Genomic DNA, 20,970 nt, shown 5'->3' on the forward strand with positions numbered 1-20,970 from the left:
GGTGGTTCCGCAGCGAGACTCGGGCATTGATAGCCCGGGACAGCCAGCCTACGCAGCGCTGGCGTGGAAAAGCGATCCGCAGGCCTGGACACGGACCCCGACTGTGAGCTCTGATCGACGGGCGACAACAAGGGTCGGCGGGCCTGGACCACCGGCTCTCGACGACGGGCAACCGAGAGGTACAGTAAACCCATTCGCTGTCTTCTCGTTGCTGTATGTCACTCCCTGAGTGACGGGCGGAGCGCATACCGATCGGGCGGGATTATTAGTAGAGGGATCTCCATAAAGAAACCCACATTAAACCCACTTTACCCACTTTACATCCGATCTGCGTTTAAATTCGCATGTTGAATATGTTTCCTTTAAGGCCTCACGGACTCTAGGGTTTTTTGCGTCAAAAACTTCAGAACTGTACCTCAGTCGCTCAGAGAAGCCATTAACGTTTTACACGTTCGTTCTATTCTGAAATATGCCTGCGTTGTCTGGGAACTTTATACCGCCTTTTTGAACCAAAAACTTGAAAAAATACAACATTTTTCTTTGAGGTTTGTTTTAAATAATTACGATCGGTGACTAAGTATGACCGACTGGAAACATAAGCTTAAGAGGCAATTATAAAATGATCGCAAAAAGTTCCTCCGTCTCAAATGTTTTACCGATATTTATTACGGTAAAACCGGTGTAGAAAATGATACATATATGGAAGCACCTTTAAACGTATCCAGTGGGAACGACTATGCTTTAAAAATTTTAGAAATTACTCTTAAGGGGAACGTACAGCGACAATCTTTTTTGTAGAGACCGATCACCATTGGAACTCCCTTCCATCGCGCTCTCTCCCGATAGGTTCCAATCACGCCTTTTTTCACGCTCTGAATGTGTGAATAGTTTTGTGCGTCTATATATTCTTTGTCCCCCCCCCTCAGTGTAATGCCTGATGGCGAAGTGTGTACCTGACTAAGGATAAAGATATAAAGAAATTGCCATTGTGCCACGGCTCGTGGAAACAAAAACGCGTGTAGAGCAACTCCAAATGTTCACAGAGCGACGCCCTTCTGTAGAACGAGACACGAAGCTTCCTTCCTTTCGCTGATGCGCTCGCATCACTTCGCCGTCCTCTCTTTTTACGCTACAAAGTCAGACCTTACGATTTTTATCACGCCTCGTATATCTCATATTTTGCACCTCAGTTGTTCAACAAAGGACCAGCCAGGACGTCCTGCCTTTAAGAAGTTAATGGAGACCAGCTCTTAAAGAAGAGATGACCTTTGGAGAGCTGTTATTCACTGTGTGGACAAGAAAATTAACTAGTTCGCTTGAAGCATGGAGTAGTATGTGCACAGCAGCTCAATGTGATAAATACAAACACGAATCACGGTTACAGGCAGGCAATAGTGGCTACCATGTGCCGCGATACCTTTTAATGTGGAGGAAGGTTTAACTTGCAATCTAAATGGTAAAGCATAATACAGATATATTTTATTCACTCAAGCGCGTTGGGAATACCTTAGTCAATATTACCTCTAAATCAGATGCCCTTGCCGAATCGAGATGCTTGACCCAAACTGCAGCATCCTGCCTAATTGTAGAATCTAGCCAAATTGCAAATTTCGCCGAATTGAAGCGTTTTGGCAGAATTGAAGATTCTAGCCAGTTTAGGCGTTTACCCTCAATGAACCCTTCGGCCAAATCGGTGCTTTCAGCCATATTGAGCAATCAGCTAAACGGACGCTTTGGGCGGGTTTGGGTGACATCATACCTCCCAAGTGTGGAGTGTATGACTACGCCTCCCTAAGCACGTGTAAATATATTCTTGGTGGCAAACATCTCTGCCCGAACCTTGGTGTTCTAAATATTTTTTCCTAGTAAAAACAATTGAGGGGTAGAATTTATTGGCTTCGCACCTTTTTGTTGAGATTTATAATTCAGAATAGTTTGAAAAACTATTACTTGATTTTTATTTAAACCATGAAACGGTGTTGGTGCTGATTTTCTGGACGCTCATGTTTGGCGGAAAAATCACCAGAGGGATGATTGCGTTTGTGGTGATTGGTTGATGAACAGGTTTTTTTTTAATTTTTTCCCAGCTGTCTTTTTACACGTAATCTTGAGATTTCTATTTGCGTTCTAAATAAACGAGTGTTGTAAATGAATGCATGTCGAAGCATTCCCTGTGCGAAGCGCATAAGAAACTATTGTCTTTACTTTTTGTATAAAACTTAAGGACAAATAGCGCTCGCTCCAGCAGTGTGTTTGGACTGTCAGCAGCTCGCCTCGCAAAACTGAACAGCCGCGTCGTCATCAATAGTTGCTGGAAGAGAAGCTAGGCCGCCCTAGGGTGCTTAATGTCACATTCTGTTTAGGCTTATGCCACCCTTTGTAATACTCGATGCCGACAGCACGCGCCCGCGGGTGACATACAAAGAAATCGACGAAAACACAATGTCGCCATAGCACAGTCAGCGCCACAAACGCGTGCAGGGAAACGCTCTTTCACACGCTTCTGAACAAAAACAAAAAAATAAAACTGTCAGTCTTTCCACTCTGGTGAAGAAGGAAGACCAGCGAAGCTGTACTATGGTAGGAATGAAGTAATGGCTGTCCGCAAGTGGCAAGCCAGAGTTGAAAGGCTGGAAAGGTTGTTGCGATATATGAGCGACGGCAGCAAACAGACGACCGGCAGACACAACACTCTGGACAGCTACCGGCATCTGTAAGCGACGGCGGCAACCAGAGTTTTGTGTCAACATTTGTTTGGTACCGGACACAATCCTAGGGAACCTAGCTCTTAGCAGCTCCGCTTTAAAAGTGTGGAACAAAATGGCCAGATGTTTTCATCCTCGGCCAAGCGCCTAAGTGGCCCAAGTCTTAGATCATAAGGGATCGTGCAAAGGTATCACGTTTTGGGCTGAAATTAAATACACAACAAAATTACGTCCTGTGTTTTCGGTATATTCTTGAGGAACTGTTGGTGCAGAGCGTTTATAGCTCCCCTGTAACATCACGGTGTCCTCTTACGCCACAATGTCACGTGAGACCGTCACGCCTACATCGGTCATCATGCGACACCATCACGTCATCGGAGCTACAGTCGACACGAGGGAACTAAAGCGCTCAGAGCTGAACTGGCCCTATAGAGGCTAGAGCACTGCACGGGCCCGGGCCAGCCCAAAAACCCGAGCCCGGCCCGGCCCGCGGGCCGGGCTCGGGCCGGGTAGCACGCATTTTCTCAGGCCCGGGCCGGGCTCGGGCTTGAACAAAATATTATCCGGGCCATGTCGGCCCGGGCCGGCCCGGGGCGTGGCTGAGCAGTCGTGTGCGACAAATTTTAAATTGTTGATAACGAAAAAGGTGCCCATTGATCTTCTCGGTTCAATGAAAACAAACAAGCGAAATGCAAAATTACTAAACTGCTGTTAAAAAAAAAAAAAAAAAAAAGACGCCTTGCATTTGGAAAGCTTTCACGTGGATAAAAGGAAACGTATGGATTCCTCCACCATAGTGGGAAAGTACGGTCAAGAAACCGAGGGCACTCCAGTCGCAGGTTACAACATGAGTGCATTTTTCCTCTGCGTTTCAAACTGAACACAAGAAAAATAACGTGAGCTTGATTTTGCTTTTGTGCAGGGAGCCTTACTATGCCGCCAAGGATAAGCTAACTAGATATTTTTATGCTTATACAGCTTTTTGAATATGCACTTGCGTGATTGTGATTGTTTCTTCACAAAAACATGTAGAGAGAAAAGTTCTCTAACACGAATCGGAGAACGAAAAGCGCGATATCTCTTCAAGAAATGCATAAATAAAGAATACGGCACTTTTTTCGTTAAATCACTTATACAATGCATATTTCGCCAATATTCTCGAAAATACACCAAGTCGGGATATTTATTTTGTCAAAAAATCTCGATCCAAGTCCAAAAGGAATTTAAATCAAATATGCTCGCTTTATGCTTAGACAGTATTTAGGTTGAAGCCTGCAAACTTTTTTGGGCTCATGAATATAAACTGTCGGGCTCGGGCCTGACTCAGGTTTATATTTAAAACATTTTTGTCGGGCTCGGGCCGGGCTCCAACTTCTGTCTAAAAATTCTGCCGGGCCCGGGCTATGTCTCTTCCGGGCCGGGTTGGGCCGGGCCTAGAAATTAAATATTCTGTCGGGCTCGGGCCGGGCCCGGGCCGTGCCTCTGCCAGGCCGGGTCGGGCCGGGCCTAGAAAATCCGGCCCATGCAGGGCTCTAATAGAGGCTGCGTATATAATTAAGCACTTGATACAAACGTTACTAATAAAGAGTTCTAGAATAAGGGACCCCAAGACATTGGGCCTCCAGAGCCGCTTGGGGCGTCGCATTAAGAATGCGTAGAACTTCTGCGCCTGCGGAGCGCGATGTCCCAACTTGAACCGGGCCTTCTATTCTAAAATTTTCTATTTATTCCTGGGACGGACCATATTAGAATTAAATTCAGAGAAACTAGTGAGAGAACCTCAAAAATGCCGCACAGCCGGCCAGGACTGGACCACCTTCGCAATGAATAACGAGATACTGTATAAAGCAGTAACACTTTATGTGGGCACGATATCCAGCGACGCTTGAGTTGAGCTCTGGTGTGTCGCAGCTCTCGTCGTAGATGTCGTACTTCTGAGACGAGCCGGAGAGCATGGTGTAAATAAAATCGCAGCAGCTGGCATTCCGACCATAGTTCTCGTAGTGAGACTTGGTCACAAACACTTGCAGTGCGTCGTCTGCATAAATACAAAAAAAGACAAATCGTATTATACTCGATGTCTCCTAATGGATTCGTGTAAAAGCAAAATTATATTAGAAAAACATTTTGCACAGTTTGTTTTTGTTACTGACAGCTTACGAAATGCAGGGCAGGGCGAGTCCCGGGATTCTTATCATATCCGAGTTCCACTAGAGCGAAAAGAGAAACAACCGACAAGCCTCGAAGGCGTGCAGCATTCACGGGACTGTAGCTTTGGCAGGCTTGCAGTCTTTCAGCGCTCGTGAAGTAAGCACGAGAAATTGCAAGCCTGCCTAAGGTACCTTATGCATGATGTACGTATTTGAGCCATAGTGTTGTAATAACGGTATTGTTTGAGGATTGTCGGTGTCGGTAGTTTTTGCTTGTTACTTCTGTTTGTTTGTCAATCACAGAAAATGAATCATTAAGAGACAGGTACAAGTTCTTTGGAGGAATATTCGGTGGCCACGGTCAGTTTAAGAAACTCAGGTCTTCAAGGGCTACCTTGCGTTTTAATATATGTCCTTCACTAATGAGATCGCTGTATTGGGAGATTAGAACGACGAATGCGAGATGAAGAAGCGCGCATATAATGAGCCACGCACCTCGTTTTTTTTTTTTTTTTTAAGTTGTTAATATATATTAGCGCTGAGATGTTTCCGTGGCGCCCTCTTACGTTTTCCGTTCGTAACGGCACGATCAGGATTTGCCTCGCCGTGATTGGCAGGGTTTTCTTCTGCCTCGCCATGATCGGCAGGATTTGCCTCGCCATGAACTGACAATTCCGCAGCCCTTATTGGTATAGAGGAATTTATGGTATGGCCGATCGCAAATTTCTCCCACAGCGACCCTTTTGGTCGCGCGCGCGACGACAATAGTGTGTTTAAAGACAGGTGCAAGCTGTTTCGCGGAATACTTTAACAATCAAGATCAACACAGCGTTGAAAACTTGGCACCGCGTCTGCGCTGCTACGCGAGTCTAGCGGTCAAAAAAAAATTATACTATTTCTATATTTGCGAGAAAAAAAAAAGAACTATCGCTCCCGTCTGCCGTATGCAAAGTCATATTGAAGTTTATATTTAAGGCCGATGCTTCAGGCAGATTAATATCCGAAGAGCAAAGTAACAATGCCGCAATTTTTAAAGTCCGAAGTAAAGCGTCTAATACCCTGGTTACACTACCGCTCTCAACTCTCATAAAGCCAACGATCGTTGGCCTCTCCCAACAGCCGCTGAGCTCAACTAAGCTGTCCGGTGTTACACAGTGCATAAGCCTTGCAACCCCAGTCGAGATTCGCGTCAAGGGACACAGTTGCAACCGAAACGAAACAAAAACTGATGTCAAATTACCTTTTCTTAAAGTGGTGGAAATGAATTATAAGCACAGGTTTCATTCATTATAAACGCTAATAAAAAATATTTTTTTTTTACAGTAAGGAAACGACACTCAGAACGTTTCACACAAATTCAAGTAAGAGAGATAACGAAAGCCTTATCGTAATCGACATCACAATGGCCGCCTTCGTCGAGCTGTGGATTCCGCGACGTGCCGTGATCGTTCTGGCGGCAGCTCTGGCCCCGAATCAGACCTCCTCCAACAATGCTTGCTGCTACGATACTTTCTAGATACGTCCCCCAATCTTCCGCAGCCGTAAGTGCTTAGCTGGCGCTGGCCATGGGTAGCGATGCGGCGGACGCCGCCATCTTTAGCTTTATTGGGGCGAACCCCCACCAGTTGTTGACTCTGGTAGGCCAGCTCAGCAGATCAGCAGATTCGTAGAATCTACTGATTTTTGTGCAAATCTACTAACTTCTTGGGGATCAATCTGTTGAATTTTTTTTCTCCGTCTGGCAACACTGTACTCCTGTTTGCTTACAAGAAACTGGCTTAAGTTACATGTAACACCATATTTTCAACTTATGATTATCTGAATGCTTAAAAACCTAATCCGTTCAATAATCTAATCTTCCGCATATCTGCGACATCTGCCGTAATTTTCTCTGTGATCCGCCTATAGAGCTGGCAACTACAACTTAATAGAAGCATGGCGTGTCAAGGCCCGAGCATCTCATAATCATTATCGCTCTGCAATCAGTTCTATTGCTGCATTAGCTGACAATAAAGCGGAAGAGTGAATAACGTGGCAAGAACCGTGAGCATCGTAAGGCCACGCCTTGAGTTTCTTAAGCAGTGGCTATATTAACAAATCAGGGGAAGATTCGGTTTGAGTAATTGCAATGGAGACGTATTTCTATGACTGGGGCCACCCGGCCATTTTGTTGAAAGAGATCAGGCTGCATTTTCTGCATTGATGTGTACTCAAAAATGAGAATTCTGTGCCCTTGACAGAAGATGACCAATGTATGGTGCTTCGTCTCTATTGCTCGTAAACCTCTGCTGATCTAGTGTTTGATCGTAACCTACTCAAAATATAATAGTTGAATTAGGACGTCGATGGTTCATACTATGAGGAACACAATCACTGCAGGTCGTACCTTTGTAATAAAAAAACATCGCAACCTGTTCATAAAATATTTTTTTTTAAATCTTTATCGGGTCAATGCCCGACGGGCCTATACGGGTATTTGTTCTCTAGACACCTGATTAACTGGACTTTGCTCTTTTTTTTAATAATTCTGTGATTTCATGCGCAACCATATGGGATAGCAGTAGTCTTTGTTATACGAAAAAAAATAAGTTGCATCAAAAAAGGTTTTGCGCGGCGACTGGTTGCCTAATTTTTTTTTTTACATATTAGCTTGTCTTCAAAGCAGAGACAATTTGGCGTTTGAGGTGCGCCCCGCGAAGGAGCTAGAGGAAAAATAGCCTAGCCTTAGTTATGCCCTGGTTTTAAAATGTATCTCTTCAACAACCGAATAACTGCACGAGCACAATATCGGTGTACTTCGTCATAGTAAACTGATTCCCGACATAAAATTTTTGCAAACGAACTTCCAAATTGGACATTAGAAGCCTCGCAGTGCTCGTTTTTGCAGTTATAATTCCTGCAAGTTATTAAAAATACAAAAGTATAGTTCTAGGAGCTCTCTATTATTGTTAAGTTCGGCAAATTTGACAATTTGTCATCATTTGGGCAATATTTTATTATGACAAAATTTTTTTCGATAGCTTTCGCGACGTCAGACACACGTACATGTGTCTAATGTTGCGAATGTTACATCTGCACATTTAATCCTAGTTTCCTTCTTATGCCCCATGGCACACAGACGTAATAAGAAAAAGGCACACAAAGATTTAAAAACACAGGGCGGATTCTATTTTGATTGCGCAATATGTTGATGGGACGATAATGAGAATTATACATTGTTCGAAGCTAACTAAAACATGACGAAAACGGCTAAAACAAAGAAGACGAAGTAAAAAAAACAAACACGAGAGGTCGAAGCTATACTCTCAACTAAAGTTTTACCTATGAAAAACACATGAAGCTAGCAACGTAACCTAAACAAAAAGCATCAACAATCACCTAGTCTAACATCATTTTAAATGCATGCGAACTATCCCAGCTTTCTACCTTAGCATCCAGTCATCTATCAAGCACCACTCTAACTTTGGAGCCGAAACACTTCTAACAACGAAGTTCATATTAGCTTCCGAAAAGCAAACATCTTTATCTAGCAGAGCCACCGACGTCACGGTGACGCATAGGTCCCCGAAACTGGAAATAAAAAGTGCTTCTATAAAATATCGTATTTTTTTCTTTGTGTTTGGCCAGGACGCAACTTTACCGAAATCAGGCACGCACTCGCACTTGTGCTCTCCAGTGTGTTGGCCAGAGCCTCCCGACAGTGACCTCCCGCGAATACAAATGCCCACTAATCCAGTCATTGAGACACATGCTCGTCTGGCCCACATAGACCTTCTTACAAGATGGGAGGAGTTTGTAAACAATGGATGAAACACAAGTCGCAACCGGTCTACGGTACGCTGTAGTGCGCATGGCTTTTGGGCGACTATCCCTATCACCACTCATGAACACACTTGTATCAATTTTTGAGCTGCCAAAAACATCACTGGTGCCCGTACGTCACTCCTACTTGGATTGTTTGTGGCGTTCCTTGAAGTATTTCAGCTCCGAAGCTATGGTGCTTGATAGATGAGTAGGAGGTTGTTCATGCTGTTTTGACTACGATGTTTTTATTTGTCTTTTTCCCTAATAAGACTTTAGTTTCGAGGGCAGCTTTGTCGTGCCGTGTGATTCTTTAATTCGCCTCCGTCGTTTGAGCTGTTTTCATCATGTTTAACGTTTACCAACTCGCCCAGCTCACTACCCTAGTACCTAAAACAGCTTGAGCAATCGGTATTTTAAGCTCATCGAGTTGTGATTGAAAAAAAAAAAACTTACTAGAGCTTTATATATATATATATATATATGTTTATTTGTGATAATAAATGGACCTTACCACTTATATAGGTCATCCTGGTTACCGCACACACATCAATGTCGCCGTAAACAGCGTGGTACTCCATTGGTTCACCTAAAAAACATATGAAGAAACATATTTGGGCAGTTATTCCAAGCCTATTCGGAAATGTAATCGGCCCTAAAAAAAAAAACAATATTCACCCATACGACTAATATTGCATAATACCCTACGAAAGACTAATACAATACAATACAATACAATAATTATTTTGCGTGCTTACCAACAGCCGGTTGGCCTTTGCGGTAAAGCACAATGCAAGACTTACATTTCCGTTACAGAAAATATATCCCAAATCAAACCGATTTTAAAATCATGCACATGTGTAAAACATATGGGGCAAAGTTGTACAAAAAAAATCAATGCCGCTATACTTCGTGTTAAGGACATGTTGAATTCGTGATACAGGTGACAAGTTAAGCTCATCTGGATAAAACACTCTACGATTTCTAGAACTTGTGTTAACAGGAATGCGAAAATGTAAAGAAGCAAGCAAAGCAGAACTGTCTATCGATCCATGAACCAACTTATGCAAATGGAGAATCGTGTCAAAATCAGTCTACATATAAAACAATGAAAACGTCGGCGCTGAAAGTCACATTACTCGATTAATGTATCGCTATTTGTAAATTTATTAAAGACAGGTGAAAAAAGGCAACGCCATTTAGTGCCGTCTGACAGAGAAAGTATAGTAGACAACATGGCGAAATATCTTGGTTACCTGTCCGTTCCTCTTTGAGGAAAATTCGTACAATATGTAATGTGGTTTTCTTATATTGTAACATGGGAATAAGGGTCGTATGAATGCCCAAGTTTCTTTTTTCTTTAGGATTTTTGCTTTGTTACCTACGTAAACACGTGGCCTGAGCGACCAAAGTGTGCTTCGCGAGTTGGTACATTCGGCCGTTCATAACGTACGGGCGAAGAACAAAATTAGCATTTATGATATAAAGTATGTGGCATGGCCTGCCGTATTTGCAATAATGACGCCTCAATTCTCTGCTTGCTTAAAAAACGCAAGGCGGGTCGAAGTATCCGCATCTCTTTTTTCAGCAGCCCATTCCTCGTTTAATGAGGGCCTTCCAGGTATCAACAAAAAAGTCGGGGCACTTGCGCAACCCGTAAAGTGAAACACTGCGACAGCCAAGGCGCGACGTCGGAGCCGCTCAGGTGTCATTTCGGAGCAGATGGACCGAACGAACGGCAAAGGTGCGAGAGCACACCAAAGAGTCCACGTAGGCGTTTCGCATTAAGCCGACTAACACACCGGACCCAATTCTATAGCGTTTTGGAACCAACGAGGGTGTATTAAGTAGAGAGCATTCCGTGAGCACGTTACACTATTTTATTATGCACAAACTATAAGTGCTTCGTGGTAATTGAAAAACACTTCGGAACTCGCGCGCCCGATATTGAAATCGAGGGAACGACGAAACTGCACGCGCATGCACGAGCCGTTCCCTGTCGTTCATCTGACTGCCCGGACGTCCTATGCGATGCTATTGAACACAAACTAGCTCCGCCTTGTGATCACTGAAGAACGTTTCCTCAAGCGCGCACTCGAATTTCAAGCGTGTGTCTCCACCAGACTTGTACCGTACGCATCACAAGTAATCAAATTACTTGTAATCGATTACTTTTTGGAGTAATTCTGTAATCAGTTGATTACTTTTATTATGCAGTAATCACGAGGGTAATCTGATTACTTTTTGAAGTAATAAAATTTCTTGTAACCGTTACAATTTGTCTACTCCCCCCTCCCCCCCCCCCCCCCCCCCCCCCGGGCACACGCCTTTTTTTATAAAATGACAAATATAAAATTTGCTTTTTTTTTCGAACGGAAAAAAGAACGATTTTTGCGGAGCCGTAGGAACTTGAGGCCAATTTCTTTCTATGTACAGTTTCTGTAAAATGTCCGTTTTTTTTTAGCCGGGACTGGGAGAGGGAAGCCCCAGGGAAGCCACAGTGCGTGACAAAGGCCATTCAGGGCGAAGTTTGAGGAAGCAGAATGTATCTTTGTGAGTCCTTCGTTCAAACTAGCCCCCTCACGCACACACACACAGAAATAATAAAAAAAAAAATCCTGCTTAGGGTACCTACTCGCAGCCCGTAGGAGAACCAGAACCGAAGAATGCCTAAATCGGATGCAAAATATAACAAAGGCAGTTAAAATATTTCCCCATTTCCCCTACGTCGTCTTTGTGACAAGCAATGTTTCGAGTTGAGAAGTCGTCGGGGCGATCTCTTCCGCTAATGGATACTACACATGATCCGTTTCAAATCCTGGAGCTGCTGCTCTTTTGTATAACATGCGAGCTCATCCACATGTGAATAATAAAATGAGCGACGCAAACTTTGAGCGACAACCCTTGCTCAAGCTTAACAAGATCTAGAACCCCCTCCGCTCCCCCCCCCCCCCCCCCCCACACACACACACACTGGCGACCGCCCAAATCATTAAACGTTTTCAAACGAATTCTATGCTTGTGTCCACATTGTGAAGGTGCAACGACCACGAAGAGGGAGCCAGTTTTTTTTCTTCAATACTTGTGCAAATGTGAAATATAGGTTGGAAGCAGTTCATTGTTACGAGCGCCAAAGATGTGTCTTCACACAATAAAGTAATCGGAAAAGTAACGATTACTTCTTTAAGTAATGTCCAATTACTTTTGCCGTCGAGTAATTAAGTAATCTAATCGAATACTTTTTAGCCAAGAGTAATAGTAATTGTAATCGATTACTTTTCTTTAGTAACGTGTACAAGACTGGTCTCCACCTAATTTCACGTCCGTGGTTTCGCCGGCTAAAAGTCCACCTAGCTTGATTGATTTTATCGGCCAAAAACCTTTCTGGCGTATTTAATGAAAACGCTTCGTTTGTGCTGCTTCCATGATGAGCAGTTTCTTGTTTATGTTACTTCGCGCCGTCATTGTGTCATGCGACGACGTACTGACACGTGACGTCATGACATGACGTAACTCACGGTGTTACCTGACGTCATTAGCCCGCGTGGCGTCACTGTGCAACGTGACTTGACATGACAGTGTCACGTGATGATGTCAGCTGACGCCAGGTAACAGGTGACGTGATGCGGGGCGTGACGCCAGAAGCGTGACGTCAACGTGGGATGTTTTGGTGGAGTGCCGAATATAGGGCCCGCGTCGATGTGGAGCGGAGTCGACGGCGCGAAATCCGCGAAGTGTCCCGCTAACTGCTATCGCTGTAATAAATGCGCACATCTTAACATCGTCCCGGAGCCCATCAGTTTGTTTAGTTTTAGAGGTGTTATACAAACCTCGCTTACCGACGCCGGATAAAGTGTATAGAAGTCGCTGCAAAGCATTGAGATTATTTCCTGGTTTTCCAAAGTAATATTTTTTTTTTAATATATGACATTAAAATGAAGCTCTGTGATGCTTTCAGCTTTGTTGTTCACTGTTAACCATACGCCTCTTCAATTATGGTTGGTGGCGTAGATTACTGAAACTGTCATCATAATGCCTCGCTTGACAGCCTTAGTCTCGTCCGCATACATTGAGCTGCTTGCGCATCAAGAAAAACTCAGCGTGCATAAACGTGCATAAAAGAAAAAAACAAGTTCAGAAACAATATCGGTACGACTTCGTGTAAGGATTAGGGCCTAGTTCAATAATTGTAAATGATTTCCCGCTGCGCGATAACGTCCGCATGTTTCTTCGCGTTGTCACAGATTGCTTTTTGTCAAAAACTGCGTCTTGAGTAACAAATAAAAATAAGAAAGAATGGGATTCACGTTTTCGTCCACGTCACGCACGAATCGAAGGTTTATCGTTGCATTCACAGCGGAACGCAGCAACGCGTTAGCATCGCATCTCTCGTACGAAGCGCGGTCGCTTGTTTACGTGGGGTCTTTCCCGGTCGGGTCACTGGTTTCGTTTTCTCGCCGCTGCCAAGATGGCGGACGTAGTTCTCGGCGCGGTACTAGATGGCGCTCTACATTTCGCACATGGTCTATTATACAGTCGCCGGCATATGAGCTCAACCGGCCGAACGCGGAGCGGATAAGTGAAAATCCCGCACGCGGCGCGTCGAGCGTTGCCGCGTTTTGGGAGCCAGGCTATTGGGGCCAAACCATTCCGTTATCAAAGGGGTGGACGCATAACTTTTATCGGAATTCCAGCCTTTAGAAGTGTGAATCGCAAAAACATGGCCGATTAGAATTGCCATCTTCGGGTGTTGGCCCCAAGTGCTCAGAGATGATTTTATAACTGCTGATAAACTGGAGCTTGCTTTAGGCGTAGATAAAGTAGCAGTGTTCGATCGATGCTTACAAATGTAAAAACCCTATCTTTTATATAATATTAGGCGTGACAACAATGGTCCCCCGGCAAGCGAGAAGTGGCCGACCAGGAAGCCATCTGCAAAGTCATCGTGTAGAGAATTACCCTTGGCGAAGCAACACGCTACTGAGCGCAGAACAAGAGGGTCTCGATAAAACGCGTTCGTGAAAAGTGCCCGAAGTGGCCGACACAAAACTTTTTTTTTGTTATCTATAGCATATTCTTATAGATTAAATAAATTATTTCGAAATAGCTTGTCATTGTCTAGTCTAGGTTTAAGAAAGATTGTAAGAAAGCTTGTGGCATAGGATTTCTTTTCCGTAGGAAATATTTAAAATGACACACCGGTTTTACAAATAAAAAATAGCATATAACACGTCAGAGATATTATGCAGTGAAGACTTTCGATAGGCCGTGTGCGTTTACCTACAACCGGAAGCGGGACTGTAATCGGCCGTGCTTCAGATTCGCGTTCCAAAACGCGGAATGCTATTAAACTTCCTGCGTCCACCCCTTTGTTACCGGAATGATTTGGTCCCAATAGCCCGGCTCCCAGAACGCGGCAACGCTGGACGCGCCCCATGCGGGATTTTTGCTGCTCCGGTTGGCGTTCGGCCGGGGGAGCTCATATGGCCGGCAACTATCCACGTCCGCTGCCTCGCATGCTGGGCAAGCAGACGTCCCTTCCGGGTAAGACATCTGTCGCTCTTTTGGGCCGCATGCAGTTTCGGTATCTTAGCCTTCCCACAACTTACAGTGATACAACATGAAACAGATTTAAGATGTATAGATCTTAAAAACAGCTATGACTCAGTTTGAAGATGGGAAACAACTCTCCAATTCGAATGTTCCCGTTAAAAAAAATATTTTAAATGTTATTAGTGGCGATTATGTAACTAAATTTCTAAATATCACTCAGTGCACGCGATTTTACGTCCATTACAGTCAATACCCTTATCCCAAAGAACTGCTTCTTGAATTCAAGTTTATCTTTTTTATTTATGATTCTCAGTTGTTGTTGACATAAAGAAATACCTAACAAATAAGCATTTTGGTACAAGTTAAATAAAAATATGCGGTGGAGTGCACTGTTCTGTGCAATTTTTTTTTTTTTATTGTGTAAAAATATTGGTTTACATAGTTGCTATCTCCTGTGCTACCGGCATAATTTCGTGCGCCCGCTCATTAGAACTCTAGTTTGGGCCAGTTGGTTGTCCATACCTCCGAAGTTACGGCACACAAGAACAGAGAAAGTATTCTCTGGTCTTGTGTGAGAAAATATTCTCTGCTCTTGTGTGAGAAAATAGACAGGACGACGTCGTCCTGTCTATTTTCTGTCCCTTCACGTTTTGATGTTTCCTCTCTACCCCAGTCTCAGGTTAATTCAACATGGCTCATTATCAAAGCCAATTCTGGACACCTAATAATCCTCTGCCGGGATTGCGGTTGCAGGGCATGTCTAACCAGCGGCTTAGTGCAAGGCAGGAACAGTAATCAGATCACTACGAAGATTCTCGAAGTCGAAAATGTAAAGCAGCTAAACGACAAGGGTGTTCGCAACCCGTCGCTAATTTTGTCAGAGAAAGAGTTACATTACTTAATAACCGCAAGGTAAAGAAGACATTATAAATGATTTAAACTCTTTTCCTAGCGCGTCGAAAAAAAGAAAAAAGCTAACGACGACGAAATAAAAAAAATGTGGGTAGCGCTGCGTAAGTGTGTCATTTTTGTGTGCCTTTAAAAATTCTGTCTGCTCTTGTACGCTACCCTACCGAAAAAAAAAAAACAGTTCAAACTGGATTATGGAAGAGGAAAATCTAGCCCTTGATGGTATTAGACTGGTGGCAGCTGAAAAAAACCGTTTGCTCTACTGACGTTTAACCCATTTTAGTTCAGTTAGTAGAGCGCTCCACCGGAAATGGAGAGGTCCCGGGCTCGGATACCCGGACCAGGCGGGTTTTTTCGGTCGCGCACCAGTCAGTTAGCGCTGTTTGGATATTTTTGATCGTCCTTTATCCCTCATGTTCCAAGGATTGTTTTCGTGGATTTGTTGCGGAAAACCTGAAGTACAGTTTGCAGACAATAGTCGGCAAACTGGATTTCAAGTTTCGAGTAAGGAATCCAGTTTGATTTTCTTGTTCCGTAATCCATTTTAAATTGTGTTTCTTTTCTTTTCTTTTTGTCGGTAGAGTATAAAATCAAATTTATGCCCACTAATGAGTGTTTCATGATAAATATCCTAGTTAGAAATCGGATTGCAATGAATAAGCTGCCAATTGGCACCGACTTATTGAAAGCGTGCGGCAAGACATTAACGTTACGGTGAGGATCCTAGCAGCATTTCGCATGGACATCGCAGGCAGCAGCCAAACTTAGTTTCCAGTCATGTTCAGCTTGTCTGAGCGCAGTGCTATACAAAACGTTCAAGGTCACAGTTCGCTCTATCTTTTATTTTATTTTTTTATTTTTTTACACAGGCCATAAAAATTGAAAACGCATCCCCTCCATGCGCAGATAGAAACAGCGCGACCATTTCGACTCCAGTACGTCGATCCACGCCAGTCACATGAAAGCTGGCGAAATCGTGTGGGCGCCTCTCTTCTTTGACCTTGATCCAACCGAATAGCTCTGGCGGCGCGCCGCCAGAGCTATTCGGGATGCTTTTCAGCCGATCACAACTCCTGGGCTCAGACTGCTCTGACATTCTCGGACCAGTCATAGATGTGACACTTCTTCGCATTGGTAATGTATAAAACAATATATTTACAGCATACGAAGGTCGCCTGAGTAAACTGTACGCTCGCAAAGTGATAAAATAACGGCTGTGATATGGCTTGAGCGGATATTCCCAAGACAATATTAGCAACTTTTAGAATAACGTACCGGAAAGCTATGAGTGCCGAACAAAATACTCTCATCGCCACACTGCTTGAGCCGTACGCAAACCGCGCATTAGGTTGGCGCATGGTGACGACGCTATTTATTTGATTACGCGTAGCTTCTGGAATCGCTACTGAATAAGTCCCCGTCACATAAAACGCACCGCTTGACAAAAAAAAAAAAAAGCCGAAGACAGGCGAGTTATGTTTTGTATGCATTTTGTGGCCTAATACGAATTACAAAAAGTCAGAGCTTTCACGTGCGCATTGTTGGTAACCATTAGCCAAACGACCACTTACCGCCTTCAGGAACCACTTTTACCCGGTTATTGACGGTGTAACCTTCTCCAGGCACAGTTGTCAGCATCATGTTTCTAAAGAATATGATAAAAAAAAACATCGCTTTAAACATTAATTCCCAGTATATTAAATATTTCAAATACTTAGACTGCTGGCTATCAGACTAGGTTGCTTGTCGAAATATAGAGCCACAACTAAGTTAAAATTGTCAGGTCTATAGAATGTTCCCTTTTTAGAGACCGAAGTATTTTGTTAACCACCAAAATACGACCAATATATGGCCGAATATGCAGATGTTCCATTGGATCCGCACGTCCAGTAACTTTAGTCCGGTTGCCTGTTCGCGGTGAGAAGCTCGCTGAGGGCGCTTCTGTTTTCCTCACTATGGGTAGTGCACGAGCTACCCACGCGGTTATGTTTTAAAAGAATTAAAGATGTTTACCACTCCCTGTAATTCCGAATCAGAGCGCAGCTCTTGAAAAGGAGGACGGAAGGGTACGAAGAGGAGGAAACTGCCCTGCCTCCTCTTCCGTACCCTCTCCTCCTGCACTCGTCCTCCTCTTTCCATCTCTCCTTCTCCTCCTCCCCTCTTTCATGCTCCTCCTCCTCTTATCCTCCCCCCCCTCGTCTCCCTCTTTTCCTCCCCCCACGTGACCCTCGCGACCCTGGTGACTCTCGCGACGTCACTCATGAATGCCTCGTGAAGGTTGTGACCTTCACAAGTGAAGGTCGTAACCTTCGTCGTGACCTTCACGAGTGACCTTCGTGACGTCACTCCCGACGTCACTCGTAGCCCTCGTAACCGTCGTTTGTCACCTGTGACCCTTATAACGTCCCGGGTGACGTCACGTGTGATGTCATTAGGAGAAACGTCCCGTGATGAAACGCGCGGGTCACGAGTGAGGCCAGCGCGTTGCGTTATGGGACGTTTCCCATAGTGCAACGCGCAAGATGATCGTGACGCTACTCGGGACCCTCGTCACGTCATACGTGACGTCACGTGTGACGTCATTATGGAACGTTTCCCACAATGCTACGCATGGGACGCTCATTATGTCATTTGTGACCCTCGTGACATTACTTACGGCCCTCGTGCCGTCACGTGTGACGTCATTATTGAACGCTTCCCGTAATGCAACGCGCGGTTAAGCCAACGGCGACGCCGCTGAAGCCAGAAACAGCGCCTAAAAGCTGCCCTTTAAACAAAATTGGGGTATGTGTATGTTTATACAGTCTGCCTCCACGGGCAACTTGTCTCCTATAGTCGGTTGCAAGCTAAGAAAAAAAACGGAAATGCCTTTCAGAGGGAAATGTAATCCCACGCCGAGAAACGCCAGCCAATTGTTTTCATTGCGTGACGATTCCGTGGACCAATCGCGATCCTTTTGAAAAAAAAGAGCTCAACATGGCTGCTGGCCTTAGCAACGCGACGCTAGTTTCTCGTGACAATTATTCTGCTTTTTTTGCACCATGTTTTACGTGCCCGAGGTTACGCCGCGAAATCTTAATGGTATCGGCTTGCGTTTGCAACAGTTTTTGTGCGACAACGTGAGAATCCAGCGACGCTATCGCCAATGAAAATTTCGAAGCGGGCGCGAGGCTTAGCACTGCTGAGAGGTGAGAAGCTACGCCGGACGTCGTCTGCTTCGTTGGATTTCTGTCGCCTCTGCCCCACGTTGCTACTCAACATAGTACCGGCCCCGCTGCTTTAATTCGCTGTTGCTTCCGCGGGGTGAGCTGAGATTGCCGTGCTTATCAGTCGCAGGTGAGATCTGCCTACCGGGAGTCCCAGCGCGCTGTTCCGTCGTAGAATGGACCGCATAAATCAGTCGGGGAACGGAGCGCGATAAAACTTTCCACGGAGGTGTATTTAGACGGTGCGTTTATCATACGAAATTTTAATGAGCCTAGGTTTCCTAAACGAAAAGCGAGAAAAGAAATGTCGTAAATCTATGGAGACTGGGACGCGGTCCGCGTCCCAGTCTGTCTGCCCATAGAGATTTACGGCTTTTCTTTTCTCGCTTTTCGTTGAGGAAACCTAGGCATGATATTTTAGTATGATAAATGTCCACGAAGGTGTATCCGAATTCACCTTCATGGAAAGTTCCATCAGGCTCCGTTCACCGACCGATCTATGCGGTCCATTCTACGACGGAACAGCGCGCTGGGACACCCTGTATATAGTATACCTTGCGTGAGATGAGCATAAAAACTTCCAACACTGAGTTGCTTCACCAGACGTCGTCCGCACTATTGGTGGTGCTACAGCAAACAAATAAACATTGCGAAAATGGGTTTGTCAGTGGTATTCATTTATATGGCAAGCCTGCCGTTTTCAGTTTTCGTCGTGATCAGTCGTAAGGTAACACGATTGCCACAGCAACTTCCGTCGGAATAGCGACCTGATAAAGCCAGTGATATTTGAGACTCAAACCTTTCCCTGGTGTCATTTTGGTTATCACCGTGCAGGAGACGTTGGTCACTGTGCGAGATATTTCAAACCCTGACTTGCACTCCTAAATCATGGGCCCCTGGGGTCAACCAACTTGAGACACTGCAACACTACCAAAAAGAGAAACAACACTGCTGCTATGCCCTCGACTGTGAAAACCAGAGCACCTTAACACCAAAGAATGCCGTTCATTCTAAGCAAAAACAGTTCCAGAAGCAAGTCAGGCACCGTATTTACTCGAAAATTAGTCAACCCCTATATATTGAACCCCCATAAAAAAGAGAAGATAATACAAATATAAGTGGACGTGTATAATAAGACAACAGCACAGGAGCAGCAGCAACTGGAGAACGACACGGCCAGAGAAACAGCTTAAAAATAATGATAGCAGGTCGAAGAAGGTTCGCAAAAGAAGAACAAAATGTGACGGAACTAACGAATCGACCCTCGCAGTCATGATAATGTCTTGTACTTCGCATCTCTCTTCTGCAAGGTGGAGTCACTGTGCATGCCACTGCTGTTAGCTCTCTTCAGTTTCATTTTGTTAACTGAATTCCATTATTTTGATCTGTTTCAAGATGATCGGTATGAACTGAACACACTTGAAACATGTTTACAGACGTACAGCGCAGATGTAGTGATGGGCGCAAGGGCAGCCCATGATCTTTGATGACGATTACAAGTCCACAAGCTTTGGTCACGTTGATCTGGGTCCCCCTCAGTCTTTGGTTGAAGTTGTTGAATTTGTTGTTGTTGAAGGTGAAGTTGTTGAAGTTGAAGGTGTAGGCTTCACACTTCCTCGAGCGGCTCCACACCAGACAGGTCGCTCCCAGATGTGTCGTCTTCACCCACTTCGATGACGATCGGCTCTAAACGGGCACTTGAAGCACCGCCTCGTCTGTAGCCTTCCTCCACTCCAACGACATGCCTCACAGCATTGCGCCAGTTGTCAGCCGTGACCTTTTCGGCTTCTTCCTTGAGCAGCCTTTCAGCGTCGCTGATCTTGAACGTTGTGTTACTGGCTGCAACGCCGTTCTTGATCTGTGCCCAGATGAGTTCAATGGGGTTGAACTCACAGTGGTAAGGTGGAAGTCTCACTACCGTACAACCAGCCTTCTCTGCAGCAGTATCGACGCGATACTTCAAATACAGTGGCTCGACCGACGCCACGATGTCAAGGAGCTGCTTCTTCTGCATCTTGGCATCCCACGAGATGTCCTTTGACGTGAGCCACTGCTGGATCACCTCCTTCCGGGAACCCGTCGTTGGCACTGCTTCCAACCGCCGCGAATGGTAGGAAGCATTGTCCATTACGATGACACTCCCTGTCGGCAGCATCTGAAGAACAGCTTCGCACCACTTCTCAAATAGTGTTCCGTTCATCTCCTCGTGGTAGTCGCCGGTCTTTACACCGCGGAAGACGCCCAGGCGCCCAGCGACGAAGCCGTCCTCGCTGCCGATGTGCGTGGCGATGAGGCGCTGGCCCTTCCTCGACGGCTGCTTCAGGCCCGTCGTCAGACCCCTCATGAAGGCGTCGTGGGACGAGGTCACGGTGCAGTCCACCCATACCGTCGAGACAGTGTGCCCTGCCGTCACCCTCGTTTCGTCGAGGTAGAAGATCTGCCGACCCTCTTGCCTGTGACGTGCAATGTCCCGCAAGTACCTCTCTTGCCACGTGATGATCTCGTCTCGCTCGATCATGCGCGAGTTTCGACCAGTCTTCTTTCGCTCGAAGCCAATGTCATGCAGAAGGCGAAGCATAGTCCATTTCTGCAGCGAAGGGAGCTCAGGGCTTGCACAGAACTCAGCCATTATCGTTGCGACGGTCG

General features: G+C 45.1%; 1 long non-coding RNA gene across 1 annotated transcript in view; it reads right to left on the reverse strand.

Annotated features, from left to right (window-relative positions):
* Window positions 1–4,607: 4,607 nt before the first annotated feature.
* Window positions 4,608–20,970, reverse strand: part of LOC121048109 — a 33,656-nt gene continuing 17,293 nt past the window's right edge. The window contains exons 2-3 of the long non-coding RNA XR_006078302.1: window positions 9,171–9,245; window positions 4,608–4,743 (exon numbers count right to left, since the gene is read on the reverse strand). This is a non-coding gene — a long non-coding RNA (uncharacterized LOC121048109). The remainder of the gene's footprint in view (window positions 4,744–9,170; window positions 9,246–20,970) is intronic.

This window comes from Ixodes scapularis, unplaced genomic scaffold, assembly GCF_016920785.2.
Source record: "Ixodes scapularis isolate PalLabHiFi unplaced genomic scaffold, ASM1692078v2 PGA_scaffold4__175_contigs__length_147842914, whole genome shotgun sequence".
NCBI lineage: Eukaryota > Metazoa > Arthropoda > Arachnida > Ixodida > Ixodidae > Ixodes > Ixodes scapularis.